The sequence below is a fragment of the Pinus tabuliformis genome, chromosome 6 (assembly GCF_031772625.1).
Source record: "Pinus tabuliformis cultivar Carrire ecotype Pingquan chromosome 6, CPIR1, whole genome shotgun sequence".
In the NCBI taxonomy this organism is placed as follows: Eukaryota; Viridiplantae; Streptophyta; class Pinopsida; order Pinales; family Pinaceae; genus Pinus; species Pinus tabuliformis.
This window is the reverse complement of record NC_142292.1, coordinates 574,493,277-574,515,499: the sequence shown is the minus strand read 5'-3', so window position 1 is coordinate 574,515,499 and position 22,223 is coordinate 574,493,277.

Genomic DNA, 22,223 nt, shown 5'->3' with positions numbered 1-22,223 from the left:
TAAAATTTAAGATATATTTCCATATTTAAAATTTTCTCTCGTCAACTCCTTCAAGCTAAATCACTTGTTCTAGCAATTAGAAGTTTATTTCAGTGTTCATCATATAGAGGAAGAACATAAGATTTCATTTTTGCAACTGAAATTAGAGAGTCATGCCCTAACCTAGTGGGAAAGCCACATAGAGATTTTGAGGTTGGAGGGAGATCCTCTAGTGGCTAAGTGGAAGGAATTTAAAACCCTCATAAAGTCACAATTTTACACTATCGAGTATTTAGAGGAACAATGGATTAGGTGGCACTACTTTAGGCAGACACATGGGTAGAGTGTACAAGAGTACACCATAGAGTTTAGAAAGATGGCCATAATGTTGGGTATCTCCCCAAAGAAGCTAGATGTACTCCACAAGTATATGAGGGGTATACATAGTCATCTATGGAAGCATGCAATGTTGTTTAAGCTCATATTGGTGGATGAGGCCTGTGTATAGGCACAATATCTTGAGAACATAGGCCAAAATAAAGGGCAATCAAGTGCTCAAAGCATAAGGAGCACCAAGACACTTCTAAGGAGGGGAAGAAGAAGTGGAAAGGGGGAAAAGATAAAAAGAAGACAACCACAACACATCAATGTGAGGATCCCAACAACCACTTTAATATTGACGATAATACATAGGAGAAGTGTTGGAAGTTGCATCCAGAGCTTAACTTGAAGAACAAAAAAGAAATATAACAAGTAGAAGAATCTCATGGCAATTGATTTGAGAAACTTGTTTGAAACAAACTTGAAGGTGGAATCTGAGAAGATCTTTTGTACATCAGTGTAAAAGGAGGTGAATCTGAGTAGCCTTTAGCAACAAGAAGAGAAAGAAATGGCCAAACGCTTCCACATAAAGATACAGTTCAAGTAGACAAAATTTGATTCTTGTTTTGACTTAGGATTGAACACGAATCTCATTGCAATAGAGTTGGTCAACAAATTGGGATTAGAATTTCATGATCATCCAAGCCCATATCCATTAGGATGGGTAAATAAGGATGCAAATTTGAAGGTAACATAATAGTGCAAAAAAAGATTTTCCACCAGTGTTGATTTTATTGATGAAGTAGGGCTAGATGTAATTCTACTTTATGTATGTGGAGTCATGTTTGGAAGTCCCTACATGTACATGAAAGATGAAATCTTCATGAAAATTTCCAACCAATACTGACTCATCGAGGATGGAAAATCATTAACCATAAATGCACACAATGGAAAGTTGAAAATTTCACCGGTAAGTGCCAACCAAACCAAGAAATTAATCATAGTAGCAAAACAATTTATTCTATCGTTTTCAAGAGAGAATATTTTTTAGAATATTTATTAAGAGTAAATACATCCCTAGAGGGGTGTACTAATAAATAGAAACAAAAACTATAAGAGTTGATACAAGCATACAAGGAAGTGTTTTGAGATCCTACAAAGGTACCACCAAAGAGGGAAGTACAACACGAGATCCCGTTATTTCCAGACTCCCCATTGCCAAACATTGGGCTATACATGTAGTAAGTTATAGAAGCGAGTGAGTTGAAGAAACAGTTTCCAATTGGAACAATATTTCATTCAATCAAGTACACCACGATGTGGGTCACCCATCACCATTGTACCAAACAAGGATGGGACTTAGCAGATGAGTATTGATTGGGGCGCTGAATAAAATTACACTCAAGAATAGGTACCCCCTACCTAAGATAGATGATCATCTGGATCAGTTGCATCAAGTGAAATACTTCCTTCACCAAGATCGACTTAAAGTATGGATATCACCATGTTCAAGTCAGTGAAGAACGTACCTAGAAGATAACATTCAAAACTAGGCAAGGTTTGTATGAGTGGTTAGTCATGCCACTCGTCCTATGCAATGCACCAACTACATCTATGAGGTTAATGAATGATATAATATACCCTTTTATAGATTCATTTGTTATTGTTTATTTAGATGATATAATAGTATATAATGTTTCTTGGAAGGAGAATATCTCACATTTGAAACCATGTGCTAGAGACATTAAAGAAGCACTAGCTGCTAGGAGACCTCAAGAAGTATGATTTCTCAAAACAATCTTTGGCATATATGGGGTATGTGATAGGTGGAGGAGAGATGAAGATAAATTCTACAAATATGGAAGATATAATGAAACGGTTAGTGCCTACTAATGCTTGAGGTTAGGAGTTTCATTGGGGTGGCACAATACTTGAGGAAGCCTAATTTTCATCGGTAGTAGCAACACTCCATGATATAAAAATAAGTGGCAAGACTTTCCAGTGGGGAAAGGGTCAACAAAGGGCATTTGAGGAGTTAAAGAAGAAGATCAACAAAGCACCAATTATGGCATTGCCAAACTGGCAACAACCCTTTGAAGTGGAGAAAAATGCAAGTGGGTATGCTATGGGAGCGATCTTGATGAAAGGAGGAATGCCTGAATGCTACCATTCTGAAGTGTTTCATGGGGAATTTCTTAACTCCCTTGCATATGACAAGGAGCTCTATTCCCTGGTGCAAATTGTGAATAAGTGGAACTACTACCTGATGGGAAAGGAAATAATAATCCGCACAAATTATGAACCACTACAGTGCTTGTAGGCCCAGAGTAAGCTACAACAGACTAGACATTACAAGTGGATGGGGTTTCTACAAACATTTCATCTAGTGATCAAATATATGAAGGGAAACACAAAAAATTTGGACGAAATGCTTTCACGTCCACCCACATCAATGATTATAACTTTGGGAACTATGATGCACATGGATCCATTCACCCATGATGCATACAAAGAGGCATATTCAGAGGATGAGGACTTTAAGGACGTGTTTCAACAGTTGTAGAGCCATTTTCATGTTCACGATGGTGATAAAACAATTTACTACCATCTCAAGGATGTGTTACTATGACAAGATGGGTAAGTTATGTGTTCCTAAAGGTGAGCTATTGCAATTGATTAGAGAGGCCCACACCTCCAAGGTTGCAGGGCACTATGGATTTGGGAAGACAGTGGCCAACATGTAGAGGTATGTGTATTGGCCCAAAATGCAAGAACATGTAGCTAGGTTCATAAGAGTATTCATGCTTTGTTGTACCAACAAGCCTATTAATATGAAATAGGGTCTATATCATCCCTTACCTATATTCACTCATCCCTAGGAAAGAATTTCCATGGAATTTTTTGTAGGTTTACCAAAAACTAGGAAGGGACATGACTACCTATACGTGGTTGTTGACAGGTTCAACAAGATGTGTGTTTAGATGCCTTATAAAAAGACCATTAATGGGCATGAAGTAGCAAACTCGTTCTTTGGACAGGTCTAGGTGCACTTTGGGATACCAAGGAACATTGGTTCAAATAGGGGGACAATATTTCTCAGTGAATTTTGGACTACATTATGGGAGAAGATGGACATGAAGTTAAAGAGGTGTATGACATTCTATCCTCAGATAGATGGGTAGAAAAAATTAGCCAACAAGACTTTGGTGCGACTTTTGAGGGGTTACAATCAAAAGAATATGAAGGCTTGGGATGAAATATAGTATATATACAATACTCTTACAATAGAGTAGTGCACACTTCTATTCGTAATTCCCCATTTGAAACTTGTTTTGGATATTTTCCACAATCATCTTTAGATATTTCATATGGGTAGTAAGGAGGAGTAAGGGAGTATCTTACAAGGGATGCATTAAGGGCCGAAAAAATCATTAAGAAGATCAAGAATATCCATATACAGGTACAAGATACACTACAAAAGTCACAGTAAAACTATAAGGTCAATCTTGATCAACATAGAATAGAGAAGTCATTCAAGGTGGGAGATAAATTATGGTTACAGTTGAACAAGGAGAGGCTTTTAGAGTGGAAAAGGTAGACGAAGAAGCTCATAGGATCATATTTACTAGTGGGACCCAATTTGGAAAATTGGGATTTGAAACTTTATGGGGGCTTTTTGATGTATCAAACAATGTTTTTTGGGGGTAAAAATTTTCCACTCTAGCACCACACCTTATTTTCATATTCTACACACAAAGTCCTTTTGCAAAAGTTATGCCACTCAGAAGTTGACCTTCCTATTTTCACCACCATAATTAGAGTGGATGCCATGTTAGCACCCATAACTCATGGAAAAGGGGTTATCCACATGATTATGATGAAGACGAATTTATGAGATACCCTATTATAATTTTTGTTATGAATTGAGGGAGTCAGGCCTAACCACTAGTAGGATATTAGGCTGTGTCATAATTGGGCCCCAAAGAGGAAAAGGGGTTCCATCATTTTTTAGTGTACTTTCTCCATAGATGATCAAAGTAGTTGAGAGGTATATGGAGAGAGTACACAAAGAGGATTTGTGCACTATAATAGCCCACAGACCACTAGACTTACTTCTCTATACTCAACCATTTTCTATTCAAAGAAAGAGAGTAAAGCGACCTCACCTTCTAGCTGAGTTTTCTCCAAAATGGTTTTCCTTGGTTATATCTTATGTCAAATAGTGGTTTCTAGGATTTTATTTCACAGTTATCTATTTTCTGCATAAATTTTAATTTTCATGTATACACAATAAACAATAATATATAGATCTAGAAATATAAAGAGAAATAAACCCTCATAGTGTAGATTTCAGATTTTTGAAGTATAATTTATTAGATCTATTGTGATGAGCTATCCAGTGGAATATCCACGATAGTTTATGGATCATGTCAGCTTGGTATTTGGAGTACAAATTCCTTCAAATATTGGGTATCCAAATGGGGCATTAAAAGTCCAAAAACAATATTTCCAACATCTTCATTTTCCAATCTTTATCTTGGACATAAGTAGTCTCCCCCAACTTTGACATCAATGACAATAATATTCCAACAATATCCCCCTTTTTCATGGATGGAAACTCTTAGTGAATTCTGCAATAATATTGTAGAACTTCGCAATCTGCAATGCTCTTTGTGCTCACATCTTCTCATACTTTGACATCAATGGCAAAGGGATGCTCCCCCTAAACTTGTGATTTTCATTATTTATAACTCTTCTTCTATATGAATCTTTTCTTAGTGTCTGCAAATCTTCCTCTATTTTTGACTTCTATTAGCGAGTGAAAATTCTCCCCCTTTTTTCTATCTCTCCTTAGGTCTACATATATCTCCTCCTTCAACATCAATTGCAAAGGGCTATTGATATAGGTTGATATTGGTGGCCACCCGCCTATTCCACTTCGACCCCCAACATTGTTCTCTTTTGTAGAAATTTTGAATAATTTAACACATATTCAACAGAGATTATCCTGATCATGTACTGTTGCGGAATACATACACAATACATAAGCTCCTCTACGTTAATCATCAATATAGCAGCATCAATAACAATGAAACATCAAGAGCATTCACACATTAACACAGTATGTAACCCGGGGAAAGCATCTCGCTAAAAACACCACACTATCTGTATATTAATGATTGAGACCATGTAACATTACAAAGTACAATGCTTATCATAAGCAATCCAGTACCAGCTCCACCTGTTACACACAATACAGCTAAGATCTGATCTCCAAATCTATTCCACTGCTTGCCTGCCTCCACTGCTCAATACCTGCTCAAGAATGAATGAGAATGGTCTACCAAACTCGTATTTCACCTCCAAAGAATCACTCACAATGTGTAAGACGTGAGTAGAAGCTACAAACTGGGCAAATACATGAGCAAACTCATTGGCATACTCAATCCCTTGATTGTGCAAGATCTGATGCAAAACTATAGTCACAACTGATAGCAATATGATTCTCTAACACCTGTCCCTGCTGAACTGAGCATGCACTGACATGCAAATGAGTTAACTGATGTATTCTATAGTTTTATTATGAGTTGATAATTAGTTTAACAACCCATCATTAGTCTATTTGCAGTTATACTAACTACAACTAGTTTAACCAAGTCAAACTGAACACAACTCCATCAACTCCACAATCAACTCCACCAAACTCAACTGATTGAGTTCTAACTGAAGTCATGCATACAACAACTCAACTGACTCATAAGAAACGCATACTTCCTTCTGACAGCTGCATGGACCACATCTGTAGCTCAAACTGAAGTGCTCCAAGAGAATAAGATCAAGTTTATAGTCCAAATATTATTATGAGACAATAATATTTGACTTTTCTATTTTTGACAACCAGTCTAAAAATAGAATTTGATCACCCACACTGTTGTCACCCACACTTTGGTCACCCACATTGTGATCACTCACACTGTGATCACTCACACTGTGGTCACCCACACTGTGATCATCCACACTGTGATCAAAAATAGAACTTGCGCCATAATTTGCCTGCAGGCCCACTTAGTGAAGGCGACTCTTTTCACTAAGCTCCATCATCTTGTTGCAATATCAACACTCCCTCTCGACAAGATATGGATTATCAGCAACCCCTATCCTGCCTCGGTGGTACTCGAATTTGCTCTTGGTGAGAGCCTTCATCAGAATATCAGCATCTTGATCCTCCGTTGGAATGTATGAAAGCAACATGATCCTCCGCTGCACACAATCTCTGATATGATGGTACCTGATGTAAATATGCTTAGATCTATCATGAAATACAAGATTAGCCGAGAGTTTAATGCAACTCTGGTTATCACAGTAGGATCCAAATGAGAACCGAACAAACCAACCAGGATCTTCCTCATCCATATAGCCTCGCATGCAGCTAAACTTGCTGCCATATACTCGGCCTCCGCTGAACTGAGTGCCACGGATCTTTACTTCCTGCTATACCAAGAAACTGCTGTCGATCCAACACTGAAGACCCCTCCTGATGTGCTCTTTCTGTCCGTTGGGCTCCCTGCCCAATCTGCATCCGTGAAGCCACATAGCTTCACCTCATCCTCCTGTCTATACCACAAACCATATCCCGATGTGCCTCTCAAGTAGCGCAATACATGCTTGCCCGCCTTCCAGAAGAGCTTGGTAGGCTTAACCATAGCTTGTGAAATCTGGTTAACTGCATAGCATATATCAGGTCGTGTATTGACCAAATACATCAGCGACCCCACCAACTATCGATAAACAGTGGCATCCACTTCTTCTCCCGAAGTGGCATCCTCCTTCCTCCAACCTCCAGGAAGAGGAGTATCAACAGGCTTGCAGCCATGCATGTTGAACTTCTCCAGTATCTCCCGAGCATACTTGCCCTGAGAAACAAACAGTTCACCACTGCGCTACCATATTTCCAATCCTAGGAAATAGTGAAGGAGGCCCAAGTCCTTCATCTCAAACTCTATAGCAAGATCCTTCTTGCATGACAGTATCAACAGCTCATCACCCGTTAGAATCAAATCATAAACATACAGTACAATGATAAGCAACTTACCCTCCACCACAATCTGGTATAGTTTAGGATCCGCCTCGCTCTTGGAGAATCCAAGTCCTGTGAAATAGCTGTCTATCCGTGTGTACCAAGCACGTGGTGCTTGCTTCAACCCATACAGCGCTCTCTTGAGCCTGCACACATGCGACTCACTGCTGAAGACCTCAAAGCCTTCGGGCTGCTCAATGTACACCTCCTCCTCAATGACTCCATTGAGGAACACAGTCTTCACACCCATCTGATGAATGTGCCATCCCATCTGCGCTGAGAGAGCAAGAATCGTCTGTATGGAAGAATACCTTGCGACAGGTGCAAAGGTCTCCTCATAATCGATCCCCTCTATCTGTGAAAAGCCTCGGGCAACAAATCTTGCCTTGTACTTCTCCACACTCCCATCAGCTGCCTGCTTGACCTTGTAGATCCATCTCGAACCCACCACTGATTTCCCTTCTGGTCTAGGAACAATTTCCCATGCACTGTTTCTGACAATAGAATCATACTCTTCCACCATGGCGTCTACCCATGCAAGATCCTCCACAGCTTCCTCGAAAGAGGATGGCTTAGTCACAACACACTTGCTCATCAGAGCCATGTATCCAGTGTACCGATCAGGTGACTGTCTCTGCCTGCGTTGGGCTGTAGGTGTTCCTACAACTTTCTCTGCATCTTGAGCCAGTCGCTCAGCTTCTGTCAAGCGCTTTCGCACTCTGATGGTTGGCGCTGCATGAGTGGTCTCTTCCACTCCATGAACCTCGTCCTATGGGTGATCCATGTCCTGAAGCACCAAAGATCCTCAAATGAGAAAGATCAGGCTTCTTACCAGAATAAGTCTCCTCAGGTGTACTCATGCCAAGTATCCTATGAGGACACCGGTTCTGCACATAAACTGCTGTATTGCATGCTTCCACCCACAAGTGAAGGGGTAGGCCCTGATCATGCAACATTGCCCGTGCAGCACCCACAATCGTTCTGTTCTTCCGCTCAGCTACCCCATTCTGCTGTGGGTTATGGGGAGCTATGAGCTCTCTACGAATCCCTTCTGCCTTGCAGAAATACTTGAACTCGTCCGAGATGTATTCACCACCATTATCGCTCCTAAGAGCCTTCACCTTCTTCCCCGACTCCTTCTCGACCAGTGCTTTGAATTCACAGAACTTTGAATATGTCTCGCTCTTCTTCTGCATGAAGAAGATCCAGCACTTACGATAGAAATAATCAACAAAAATCACATAATACCTGTGTTTTGTTGTCGAAGCAACTGAGAAAGGTCCACACACATCTGTGTGAATTCTCTCAAGGATCGTCGTGGCGCGACTATCCTTCTCGTGAAAGGTGGCTTTCACAAACTTCCCCAAAGTACACCCCTTGCACTGATCTGACTGCACAAGTGTGCCTTTAGGAAGCCCTGTAGTGATCTGCTGCAGTATCTTCAAGGCTCCATGGTGAAGGTGACCCAATCTCCTATGCCACAACTCGCCATCATCCCGGCTCACCAATCCTTCTGCCTTGCCCGCCATTGTTGTGCATCCATCTACATGCAACTGATAAAGGTTCCTCACTCGAACCCCTATCTTTCGGGTCTCACCAGTTGTCTTGCTGCGTAAGAAAGCTTTTCCCTCGCTGAAAACAACATCATACCCCTTGTCTTCTAACATCGCCACTGAGATGAGATTCTTCATCAATCCTGGAACATGCATGACTTCCTTCAATACAAAGGGTTTACCAGACTCCCTCTCAAAGGAAATGGTACCAATACCGGTCGCACTGTATCTACCATCATCGCCCATCTTGATGTGCACTCCAAGATCTTTGTCCTCCAGATCAGAGAACAAATCTCTATCTCCCTTCATGTGAAAAGATGCACCACTGTCCAAGAACCACACTGATCCCATCACACTTGAAACCAAGCATGCGATCAATGAAAAATCAAGCTCAAACTGTGAGGCTAGAGCCTCTCCTACTGAAGATCCAGCAGCCTGCTTGTTCTTCTTCTTCTGCAGACAATTAGTGGCATAGTGTCCGTGCTGGTGACAGTGAAAACACTTCACCTTGGACATATCCTGCTTCTTGCCTTTCACACCAGACTGAGAAGCTTTCTTGTTCTTCCCCTTCTTTGCTTTGGCAGCCAAAGCGCAATTCTCTTCATCAGATACCTTTGATGAAGATCCATTCTCATACTTATTGTTACTGAGTTTATCCTTGAGTGCCAGGTCGCTCTTGCTTAGGAATAACATTCGCAATCCGTTGGAAGACATTGCTGCGTTGTCACCAAGAAAACACTGCTGCAAATTTGAATTCCACCAGCAACCAACTCAACCGCTTCCGATCTAGAATTCGTGAGAACACAATATTTCTCGTACAGAGATTGACTGTATGGGCATTCACCGGATATCTCACCTTCCAAAGGAAGGATGAATCCAGAGGCTACCTGGCCCGATTACAGACTCTGCCTGAAGAAATAGAATGTAAACACTTCCTGAATAGTAGATCTGATGATCAATCCTTGCTTGATATCCTGTAAAAATCTCTTCTACAAATCAAGCAGCTCTGATACCATGTAGAAACTTTTTCTACAAATCATCTAGCTTTGATACCATGTAGAAATTTTGAATAATTTAACACATATTCAACAGAGATTATCCTGATCATGTACTATTGCGGAAAACATACATAATACATAAGCTCCTCTACGTTGATCATCAATATAGCAGCATCAATAACAATGAAACATCAAGAGCATTCACACATTAACACAATATGTAACCCGGGGAAAGCATCTCGCTAAAAACCCCACACTATCTGTATATTAATGATTGAGACCATGTAACATTACAAAGTACAATGCTTATCACAAGCAATCCAGTACCAGCTCCACCTGTTACACACAATACAGCTAAGATCTGATCTCCAAATCTATTCCACTGCTTGCCTGCCTCCACTGCTCAATACCTGCTCAAGAATGAATGAGAATGGTCTACCAAACTCGTATTTCACCTCCAAAGAATCACTCACAATGTGTAAGACGTGAGCAGAAGCTACAAAATGGGCAAATACATGAGCAAACTCATTGGCATACTCAATCCCTTGATTGTGCAAGATCTGATGCACAACTATAGTCACAACTGATTGCAATCTGATTCTCTAACACCTGTCCCTGCTGAACTGAACATGCACTGACATGCAACTGAGTTAACTGATGTATTCTATAGTTGTATTATGAGTTAATAATTAGTTTAACAACTCATCATTAGTCTATTTGCAGTTAGACTAACTACAACTAGTTTAACCAAGTCAAACTGAACACAACTCCATCAACTCCACAATCAACTCCACCAAACTCAACTGATTGAGTTCTAACTGAAGTCATGCGTGCAACAACTCAACTGACTCTTAAGAAAAGCGTACTTCCTTATGACAGCTGCATGGGCCACATCTGTAGCTCAAACTGAAGTGCTCCAAGAGAATAAGATCAAGTTTACAGTCCAAATATTATTATGAGACAATAATATTTGACTTTTCTATTTTTGACAACCAGTCTAAAAATAGACTTTGATCACCCACACTATGGTCACCCACACTTTGGTCACCCACATTGTGATCACTCACACTGTGATCACTCACATTATGGTCACCCACACTGTGATTATCCACACTGTGATCAAAAATAGAACTTGCGCCATAATTTTCCTGCAGGCCCACTTAGTGAAGACGACTCTTTTCACTAAGCTCCATCATCTTGTTGCAATCTCAACATCTTTCAGTTTCCTTAATTCTAGCACAACTTTCTATTTTTGGTAGTTTTTTGGGTCCTGAACTTCTACAACATTTTGAGGCCTTAAATAATGTTTTTTTGAGAATCATGCCAAGCCCAGAGCACATGGGAAAGGGCTTACTAGGCAAATTTGTTGTCCTTGGATAGATATTTCTAATGAGCTAACATGCATGCCAATTAAATATCATATGGCTGAATGATGACCCAGGGAAGTTGGCATTCCAACTAATCCCATGAGGCTCACAAAATTTTTGCACTTCATCTCATAGGGTTAGGTTTTTGGACTTTTTGGATTTTCAGTTGTTTCTCAATAATAAAAATGCCTCCAAGCCTCATTGTAACACAGTTCAGAAGGCATGTAGCCATCACATCTCTTCTTAGAGATAATCTACCATCCCCCGAGCTAGTTCATTTCCATTATGCATGTAAACAATTTGAGTATTTATTATTAATGAATTGAAGTCTAGTTTTCGTTGTAGCTCTATGTTTCTATTTAAGTTTGTATTTCATTTCATTCCTACATAAATCTAGATCGATGGCATCAGAGAGGTCTTCTCTTTCTTTGTTTTTATGTGAATGTCGCCAATAAGGTCCAGGTATAAGGAATTAGGAATTGAACTGGTTGAACCCTTGCAAGATTGGCCTCACTGACTACAACGACCTCCCATGGCTAAAGAAAATAAAGATGGAGGAGTAGGAGATCCTTTCAAAATATTGCTCGAAGAAGCCCTCGATCGACAAAGGAATGAGATAACGGATAAATTTTCTCAAATCCTTCAACAGGTATCAATGAGTGAAGCATATTCATTCAGAAACCACCTAAGAGGTGCCACTCCCCTTAAGGTACAAGTGAACTTTGACATTCCTATATTTGAAGGCTAGATAGATGTAGATGCCATATATAAATGTTTAAATCTGCTAGAAGGATATTTTTCGGTTCATAATTTTTCAAATAGGGAAAATATTACTTTTGCACTCCTTAATGCCACTCCCCACATCAAGGGCTAGTGGGAAATCTATTATGGGTTGAGGGACAAGAAGGAGCCCTCAATGTTTTCAGCTACACCCACTTGGAATACTTTCTAAGATGCTATCAAGGAATAATATTATCCGGTAGGGAGTTATGAAGATAAGTACATAAAATGGACCACACTGCAACATGGAAGGGACCAAGATGTGTTGAAATTCACAAATATTTTTCATACCCTTCGTATGAAGTTGGGTATCGTGGATTTTGAGCGGAATTTGGTACTCAAGTACCACAACTGTCTACAAAACAACATCTAGAATGAGATGGAGTTTTTGGACATCTCCTTTCTTGGTGTCACATACCAATATTCTATTAGGATCAAGCAAAAATTTAAACAGAAGAAGCGAGACTTTGGATCTACAAATCTGAAGCAAGGAAAAGGCACCCCCAAATCACATAACAAAGGACAAAGCCAAGGAGGGGTAACTTAGGAAAACCCATCGAAGTTGTAGACAAATAATAACACCACAATGATGAAAAAAGACACAAGAAAGTTGTTTGAGTTCCACATGAGCCTCACTCACAGGACAAGTGAGTGTCTCACTAAGTAGTCACTGGTGGCTGAGCTAAAGGCTTTAGAGTTAGATGCATGTTACGACTCTGATTCAAAACCCACCAAGAGGAATGAAAAAGGGAAGAAAATTATCGATGAAGATCCTAACGCCATTGTTGCAACACCCAAGGTCCAGAAGATTGATCCCAAAGATCCATAGGAAGGGGAGTGTCTCTTCCACTCGTAGATATGGGCGAAGGGGTCTTCGTTGCAGTTCATTGTCAACAATGCAAGCCAAAATAAACTCATCTCACCATAGGTCAGTGATTGGTTGGGACTATTGACCACACGACACTTGTAGCCATACAACATCGGGTGGCTCCACCAGGGACAAGATCTTCACGTCAGCCAACAATGTCACCTTCCCCAAAAAATCAAGCCCATCATGGATGAGGTGTTGTGTGATGTTTCTCCTCTTGAAGTATGCGATGTGTTATTAGGAAAAACATACTTGTGGAATTTTCATGTTGTGTATGAGTCCATGCCTCACTTTATTTATTTTACTTTGGGTGACAAGTTATATAGGACACCAGAGGTAGCCCCACCTAATGCCATTTCTTTGATCTCTACTAAGCAATGTAGTAAGATCATCTCCTAGACCAGGAATTTTGTTTTCTTTCTAATTGATTCTCAAAGTAAGGGGAAGACATGGCCACATCTATGGCCCCCAGGAAGGGGTCCCGCATGCAACAAAATCAAGTGGATAAGGTCATGGAAGAATACATGGACATCTTCTAGTCACCCATTGGGGTACCTTTGCACTTTCAGGTCAAGCATTCGATCGATCTGACTCCTGGAGAACCTCTACCCAGTGGGATGATATATAATTGCTCTATTCTAGAAAATGAGGAAATTGTTGGGTATGTGTTATATTATTTCCATGACCAATTGTAGGTGTTGTTACATTGCGTTGGGCGCAGGGGCTGGCAGCCCCCCTTCATGGCATCTAGGGCAGCACCCCGAGATTTTTTCTTTTTATGTGGACCCAATAATAGTTGGACGGACCCAATGATGGTAGGCAAACCTACCCATGTTTTTGCACATGATTTTCACGCATGGTTTTGGGCATGATGGTTTTTTTCCCATGTTATTTTGTAGATCTAGTCATGGGAACTGTAGTTATGTTCTAATCTAGGGTTAATGGATTGGGGTTTATGAATGCTCCAACATGTATATATATGTATTATAACATTGAAAGGAATATAATGAAAAAATAATTTGGTATTCCTAGTTTTGGGATATAGGGGTAATCCCTATGTATATTTGTTTTATGTTCTCACAATTGTATATTTTTCTATTTTAAGAATTTGTTTGCAGGTAATTTTTGTATAGGGTTAAAACCTACATAAATCAAGAAGAAGATGCAGGAGTTGCTACAAAAATAGTACTTCTGACCAATTTTCTTACCTTGTGGGAGCCTGATTGTAATTGTATAATAGAAGGATGGGACCTGGAGACTCTGCATTAATTATCAGGCACCAAAAAAATCATTGTTAGGAACAAGCATCTAATCCCATGGATTGATGACCTTCTTGGCCAGATTAAGGAAGCCAAGTACTTCAACAATATATTTTTGATGTATGTCTATTACTAGGTTCCAATAGAACCTATAGATGTAGGGAAGATAACCTTCAAATCCAAGGAGGGCATTTTTGAGTGGTTGGTCACGCTTTTCAGGTTGACAATACCCCCACAACTTTTATGAGGATGATGAATGACATCTTGTGGTCCTTCACCAACTTGTCTATGTTTGCATATTTGGATGACATCCTCTTCTTAAGCAAGATTTGGGAAGAGCACTTGGAACACATTCGACAAGTCCTTCAAACCCTGTGACAACACAAACTATTTTCTAACTTAGAGAAATGCACCTTTGGCATGAGCCAAGTCCAATATCTTGGTTACATCATTGATGAGAAAGGTATTCTTGTGGATCCAACTAAGATCCAACTCATTCTGGGTTGTCCAACCTCGACCACTCTAATAGAACTTCACAACTTTTTTGGCCTTGCTAATTTTTATTGGATATTTGTGTTGGAATTCTCTCATATCACTTGACCTTTGAGTCAAGTTACAAGGGCGGAGTGAAAGAAACATTTTCTTGGTCCGAGTCCAAACAAAAGGAGTTCATTGAGCTGAATAATTGCCTTTGCTTTGCACCTTTACTCACATTTCCAAACTTGAAACAAAAATTTTGAAATTGAGATAGATAACTCCGACTATGATATTGGAGTAGTTGTCACCCAACAAGGGAATCTAGTGGCCTATCACAGTGAGACACTTTTCAATACAATTCATAAATACCCCACCTACAATAAAGATATGTAATCTATTATGCAGGCTTTCCGGCAATGGAAACATTACATTCTAGGGAAGGAGATGGTCATCCATACAAACCACCGACCTCTCCAATTTATACAGACACAAGGGAAGTTGCAGAATGATCACCATCAAAGTGGTCCACATATATACAACAATTCCATTTGATCATTAAATACAATAAGGGTAACACCAATCACTTTGTAGATCACCTTGGTCGACCCTCAGTTGCAACGTTAACCATTGTTCTAGCAACGTTTGTGGCCATGAGATGTATGGATGGACAAAACCATACAAAAAATGATCCAAATTTCATGTTGGGTAGCAGAGGCCCCGCGTAACAGTTTTGGGGCTCAAAGCCCACAATTTTGGGTAAAAGTATGGTAAAGACTCCACGAAGTGCGTGGAGCGTGAATTGTAACGAGTCAAGTCAAAGGGTTGTCCGCCCGAGAATAATGTAAAATAATAGGAAGTGAGTCGGCCTGCCCATGGTCTGCGGACCATGGGAATGTATAAATAGAGCAAGGCTCTATGGCTAGAAGGCAGTTTTAGTTTTGGATCTGGAATGTAATGGGTTTATGAAGGTAATATTCTCTCAACGTTTGTAAGTTTGAGTCAAGGGTGTCAATGGATAGATAGAGGCTCTGCAGCTGTGTGTGCAGAGGCCTGGTAGAGTCCGCAGCTATGTGCGCGGACCCCTGCCGCTGAGTGCGCAGGGTGAATCTGGTTGTATTGACGGAAGATATTAATAATGATAAGTTGTTTATGAAATATCGCGGATCTATTGTATTCTGGCTTATGCATCTGTTATATGAGTTTACGTCTTTAAAGAATTATGATTGCACGCACTGGGTTTTATTGTTAATGTTTGCTTAAAGAATGTAACAAGAAGATTAGATCTGTAACAATTTCATTAATAAGAAAGTGCACCTGTGCAGATCTACGCAAAAGTTCGATAGCAATACAGAGTGGTGCGAGGCTGCAGAACAGTTCGCGACCCCTCCAGACCACATCAAGACATCCCAAGGGTGCGGAAACCTGGTTCCAGCACCCTCCCCTGCTACCTACGGTGAGACCTTAGTCTGCGCTCTATGGACTGTTGCTGAAAGGGCCAGTAGCTGTGGGATTTGCTTGGCTAATAACTCTTTTGAACCTGGGTCAAGGCCCAATAAGCTAACAAATGGTTCCGTTGCTGGGACTGGGATCTGCCTAAGGGATGTCTGATGTCGGAATGCTAGAACCCTACAAATAAAGAGGTTGAGGATTGGTTGGATCAGAAGCTTCATGAGTTCGTGGTACAGGAAAACAGAAATCCGCGGATTGTAGGTTTTAACTCCATACAGAAATTACCTGCATACGAATTCTAAAATATAGAAAATAAACAATGCTAGATCATAACACATAAAACACATATACACAGATATTTTCCCCTGGATCCCAAAACTGGGACTACCAGCTTGATTTTTCATTATGTTCCTTTCAATGTTACAATACATATTTATACATGCCAAAGCATCTAATACCATGGACCGAAAACCATCGCGTCCAATACCATGGACTGAAAACCATCACGTCCAAAAAACATATGCACAAAACCATAGGTGGGTCTACCCAACCTAACATAGGGTCCAAAACCAAAATTTTCCGGGGCACTGCCCTGGACCCCATAAAGTGGGGTTACGGTGCCCTTGAAACCCCCTGTTAACTACGTGGAAAGAATATAACACAACCCAAAATTCTCCCACTTGTTGTTTTCTTTCCACAGGGGGTCATAAGAGAGCTTAGTCATTTTCCCAGCCTTGAAATGCCCATTGTCTCTCTACACCAAGAGAACTTCTCAGAGCTCACAGATTTTGTCAATGCATCTGCAATATTCTTCAAAGTGTCCACCTTTACCAACAACACATTTTTGTCTTCTATCATATTCCTTACAAAGTGATACTGAACATGAATGTGCTTTGTCTTTGAATGATATGCAGGGTTCTTTGCCAAGAAAATTGCACTTTGGCTGTCACAGTCTATCCTTGTAGCTTCCTGTACTAACCCCATACTTGAACACAATCTCTAAAACCAATTTGCTTCCTTGCTTGCATGAGTGGCTGCCATGTATTCTGCCTCTGTAGTTGATAGTGCCACTAAAGATTGTTTCTTACTCATCCAACTGACTGCACCTCCAAATAGGTTAAACACATACCCACTTGTAGATCCTCTCTGATCCAGATCTCCAGCCCAGTCTGCATCAACAAAGCCATGAATATCCAACACTCTGTCCAATCCTAGTCTTCCTTGGTAGCACAGACCATAATCACTAGTGCATGCAAATACCTGAAACCCCGCTTCACTGCTGTCCAATGCTCCTTCCCTGGTTTTGACATAAACCTGCTCAATACTCCCACTGCATGTGCAATGTCTGGTCTAGTACAGACCATTGCATACATCAGGCTACCGACTCCACTTGCATATGGAACACGGGACATGTCCTCTTCCTCTTCTTGTGTCTTGGGACATTGTTCAGTAGATAACCTCACACCTACAGGAATAGGAACCTTCACCGGTATACTATCCTGCATATTAAACCTCTGCAGTATTCTCTCGACATACTTCCTCTGGTTTAACCAGAGCTTCCTCTTTGCTCGATCTCTTTTAATTTCCATGCCCAAAATATAGTTTGCAGCACCAAGATCTTTCATGTCGAATTTGGAGGACAATTGGGTCTTCATATCCTGGATAATTTCTTTATCATTTCCAACCAGCAACATATCATCCACATACAAGACCAGATAAATAACATGATCACCAATTAATTTAAAATACACACAGTGATCTGCTTTGCTTATGGTGAAGCCAAGTCCCCATGTAAATGTATCAAATTTATGATACCACATCCTTGGTGATTGTTTTAACCCATACAGAGACTTCTTTAACTTGCATACCAATTCTTTCTTACCCTTTGCTGCAAAGCCTTCAGGTTGCTTCATGTAGATTTCCTCTTCCAGATCCCCGTGAAGAAATGTTGTCTTCACATCCATCTGTTCTACCTCAAAATCAAAAGCAGCAGCAATAGATAAAAGTAATCTAATAGAAGCTACCTTGGCAACAGGAGAAAAAATATCACCAAAATCAATTCCCGGCACCTGGGAATAACCTTTTGCTACCAACCGAGCTTTGTATTTCTCCACTTTTCCTTCTGCATTTGTCTTCTTTTTTAACACCCATTTGCTGCCAATGGGTTTCCTTCCAGTCGACAACTCCACCAGATCCCAAGCCTCATTTTTGTGCAAAGATGACATTTCATCAACCATGGCCTCTTTCCAGAGTTTTCCATCCTCTGAATCTACTGCTTCCTTCACAGTTCTGGGATCATCATCGGTAATAGATAAAGAAAAATTTGAACAGAAAGCAGATGGTCTATACCTTTCAGGTTGCCTTCTTTCTCGAACTGATCTTCTCACAGCCGGAGTTTGTGGCTCTTCATATTCTGATTCCTCCTCTGCTGTAGAGTCTGATTCTTCCTCCTTTAGCTCAAACTCTATCTTCTCAGGTTCCTTTGGTTGGACTTCATGTTTAATAACATCTTTCACCTCTCTGAACACCACATCTTGGCTGTACACAACCTTCCTTGTTACTGGGTTCCAAAGCTTATAACCCTTCAAACCATCCTTATACTCAATAAATATGCACTTTTCAGATTTACTATCCAACTTGGTTCATTTCTCCTTTGGAACATGTACATATGCATCACATCCAAATACCCTCAGATGTGAAAGAGAGGGTTTCTTACCAGTACATACCTCTTGTGGAGTCTTATCCTCCAACGCTGATGAAGGTGACCTGTTGACTAGGTAACATGCAGTATCCATCGCCTCTGCCCAGAATTCCTGTCCTAACCTGGCACCACTGAGCATGCTTCTTTCCCTTTCCATCAACATCTTGTTCATTCTTTCTGTAACTCCATTTTGCTGAGGTGTATATGGAGTAGTTTTCTGCCGTGATATACCACACTTCTTACAGAATTCTTCAAATTCCTTACTGTAAAACTCTCCACCATTAATTTGTCCTCAGCACCTTTATTTTCTTCTCTGTCTGATTCTCCACGAGAGCCTTAAATTCTTTAAACCTGTCAAAGACTTCAGATTTCTTCTTAAGGAAATAAATCCATGTATTCCTCGAGAAGTCATCTATAAATGATATATAGTACACAAACTTACCCAGTGATGGTGTTATAGACATTTTTGTGCCTTACAGCATTGAGCATGAAATGTCCATAATCTAAGGGATCCAAAGTCCCTAAACATGTTGTTCCTACCCCTAGAGGAACAAGGCCAACAAACCACAACAATTCACAGAAGTTCTCCACCAAAAACTGCTCAAAAACAAGTCAATTCAGGATCAATTCAGTGGCTCCACTAGCTGTCTGCGCTGAATGTCAAAGCCAACACTGGCTACCTGCACTGCAACGCAGGTAGAAGCACTACCAGGGTGCGTTGAGCGAGAATTTCCAAATGGCAAGTTCATTCCAAGAGGTGTCAAGACCCAGGAAGCTTCCAGAATCTTCCTCAATGACACTTGCCTCAGTGAATTCGACTATGATGAGTAAGAGGTTCCCAATCTCCAAGTGGAAGCAAGAACCTCCAAGTGGAATCAAGAACTGACAGAGGGAGAGGACACTAGTCAAATCTCAAGCTGACTCATCCTCTCTCCAAACATCTATATATGGATCTCTCCTCCATGAGATCTAGACGCTGGAATTTTGTTATTGCAAAGAATTGCTGTTGGTTTGAGATTTGAATCATTGGGTGCTTAATGCTTTGAAGGGGGTGAAGATAGGAATTCCATTTGCTGGGAAGGAGATGCTGGATTGGAGCCCTCTGGGTTGTATCTCTTCCTGAACCTTGTTATTCATCAATAAAGCTATCTTGGTTTCTCCTATATACTGATGTATCTTTGATGTATGATTGCATTGGTATGTTTAGTTTATTTCTAATCCTGAACTAGTTATGAATATGAATCCATGTCTTGTGTAGTGTTCTCTTCTTGTGATCTTGTAGAAACCTCTTGAAGCTGGGCGAGCGAGAAGGCAAGTAGCCGGGAACCCTCAAAGAGAAGAGAGACCGGATCAAGGGACAAACGGAAGACACCTGTTAGTCCATCTATCTCTCTTCATTCTTAATTCATAAAGGAAGAATACTAGAATAGTTGTTTCTGTTTGTTGCTAAGGCACTGTCACACCTTAGGTGGATAGGATCGTCCTGCATAGGTATTTTTCCCCCCAACAAATTGGCGACTCCACTGGGGATATTTGTTTAGTCATTTTATTTGTGTTTCCATCATTGTTTGTTTCATAGACTCAACAGCAACAATCGAACTGCATCTGCTATTCTCAGATGCAAAGTAGACAGCTGCTGCTTTGATCCAATCACTGGATTTGTCTATGATCTGAACAATGGATTCACAAATGATTTGATGATCCTTTGTGATAGATCTTAGTACCCCCTCAAAGCATCCCTTTGATTGTATCTTGCTTGTTGCTTTTATTTGGCCTGAAACAGTAGATTAATCAGCAATCTGTAACCTAGAACCCAGTGAGAAACTCTTGTTTCTCCTTCAGCGCGACCCTTGTGAAGAGGTTCTGCATTTCAATGCAGGTCCCGTGAAGGCTACCTGCGCTGAATGTCAAAACCCCTGTGTTGAGGTTGCGCTGATCCAGTTAGGCCTTGTGGAGCTGGGGTTCTCTGCTCTGTTTTGCCCTGTTTTGATCTCTGATTTTTGCAGCCTGTAACCAGCATAGGTACCAGTCTGATAACTCCTTTTCTCTGCTTAAATTCCGCCTCCTTTTGTACAAAAATACTGTGAGTGTTTTTATGTGTTTGTGGCGTCATTTATAGTTTTCCTTTGCATGAGTGAAATAATCATCCTGTAGCCCTTGATTCAGATCTGTTGATTGTGATCTTAGGAGAGAGTTCATTGGCTGTTTACAGTTGGTTATACATTCATTCTTGCTTTTGGTTTGAGTTTGTCTCTTTTAAAGTGTCGAAACAAGAGTTTATTTCGAAAATCGTTAAGTGTTGTAATCTCTTCTACCCTTTCTGAGTTCGAAAAAGTAAACTTGTTTGTATTTGTCATTTAAAATCAAATTCAAAGTTGTGCAAAAAGCTTTCTTTGTAGGCATCAATACTAAGAAAGCGGAAAACAAACACCTGCATTGTGCATTTGCATCTTGGTAGTTTGCATGTTTGATTTAGGAAAAGTGCATTAGAGTGTGCTGATTGCTCTTTGAGAAAAGATGGTGTCTTTCTTTTCCCTTTGTAGCTAGGATTTTCATAAGTTGAAAAGATATAAAAAACTTGCTTATCATCTTTAGACTACATTTAGGAATTTGTATCATACATCTCGTGGTGAACCTCAAAAGGCAAACTTCTAAAAAGATCAACCTAAAATAAATTGAATGAACTTAACAACGCTTTGCAACATAACGCACAACATAGAGGTCTAGGCTAGAGACGTGTTCCGGCGTCGTAAAGCCTGGTGACTGTCGATCTCGTTGATGGTGGGTGATTCCTCCTGAGGGACGATAGCGCCAGTACGGATTGTGCTCCCACGTACCGTCGCGTATATATTGGGAGACCTATAGGCATAAAACCTTTATCCTTAGGAAGCCGTGTCGGCCGCCCTACTGATCGCAATGCACTGAACACAGCATTCAGGAAGATCGACTGCCCGTACCCTAAAAAGTATTCTGCGGTTTTGCGAAAAGTTTGGCACACCCTCTGCCTAGAACTCCAGAGCAGTTCCTTTTGGCCTTTTTCAGACTCTATAACGGAAAAAGTCCATCCGAGCATTTGTCACTTCGGGCTCGTTAAAACATCGAAGGAGACTAGAGTCATACTTAGCTTTTTCTCGACTCTTTAAAAGTGAAAAAGCAAGTTGTGTCTAAAGCGTCGTTAAAATTTATTTTAAACGGAACAATCACCCCTATTCCTGCGTTGATCTTTAGGTTGAGAAAATGGAGCACACCAACCAAGGAATTCCCCTTGGTGGAAATCCTAGTCCCTTCTCCTCTTGGGGAGATGTTGGTGCGCCTCATATAGCCACATTGTCGCTTCCAGGACTGACAATTGGCTTGCCGGTCTGGCTCTTCTCAACCAATGTCGTTCAGAAC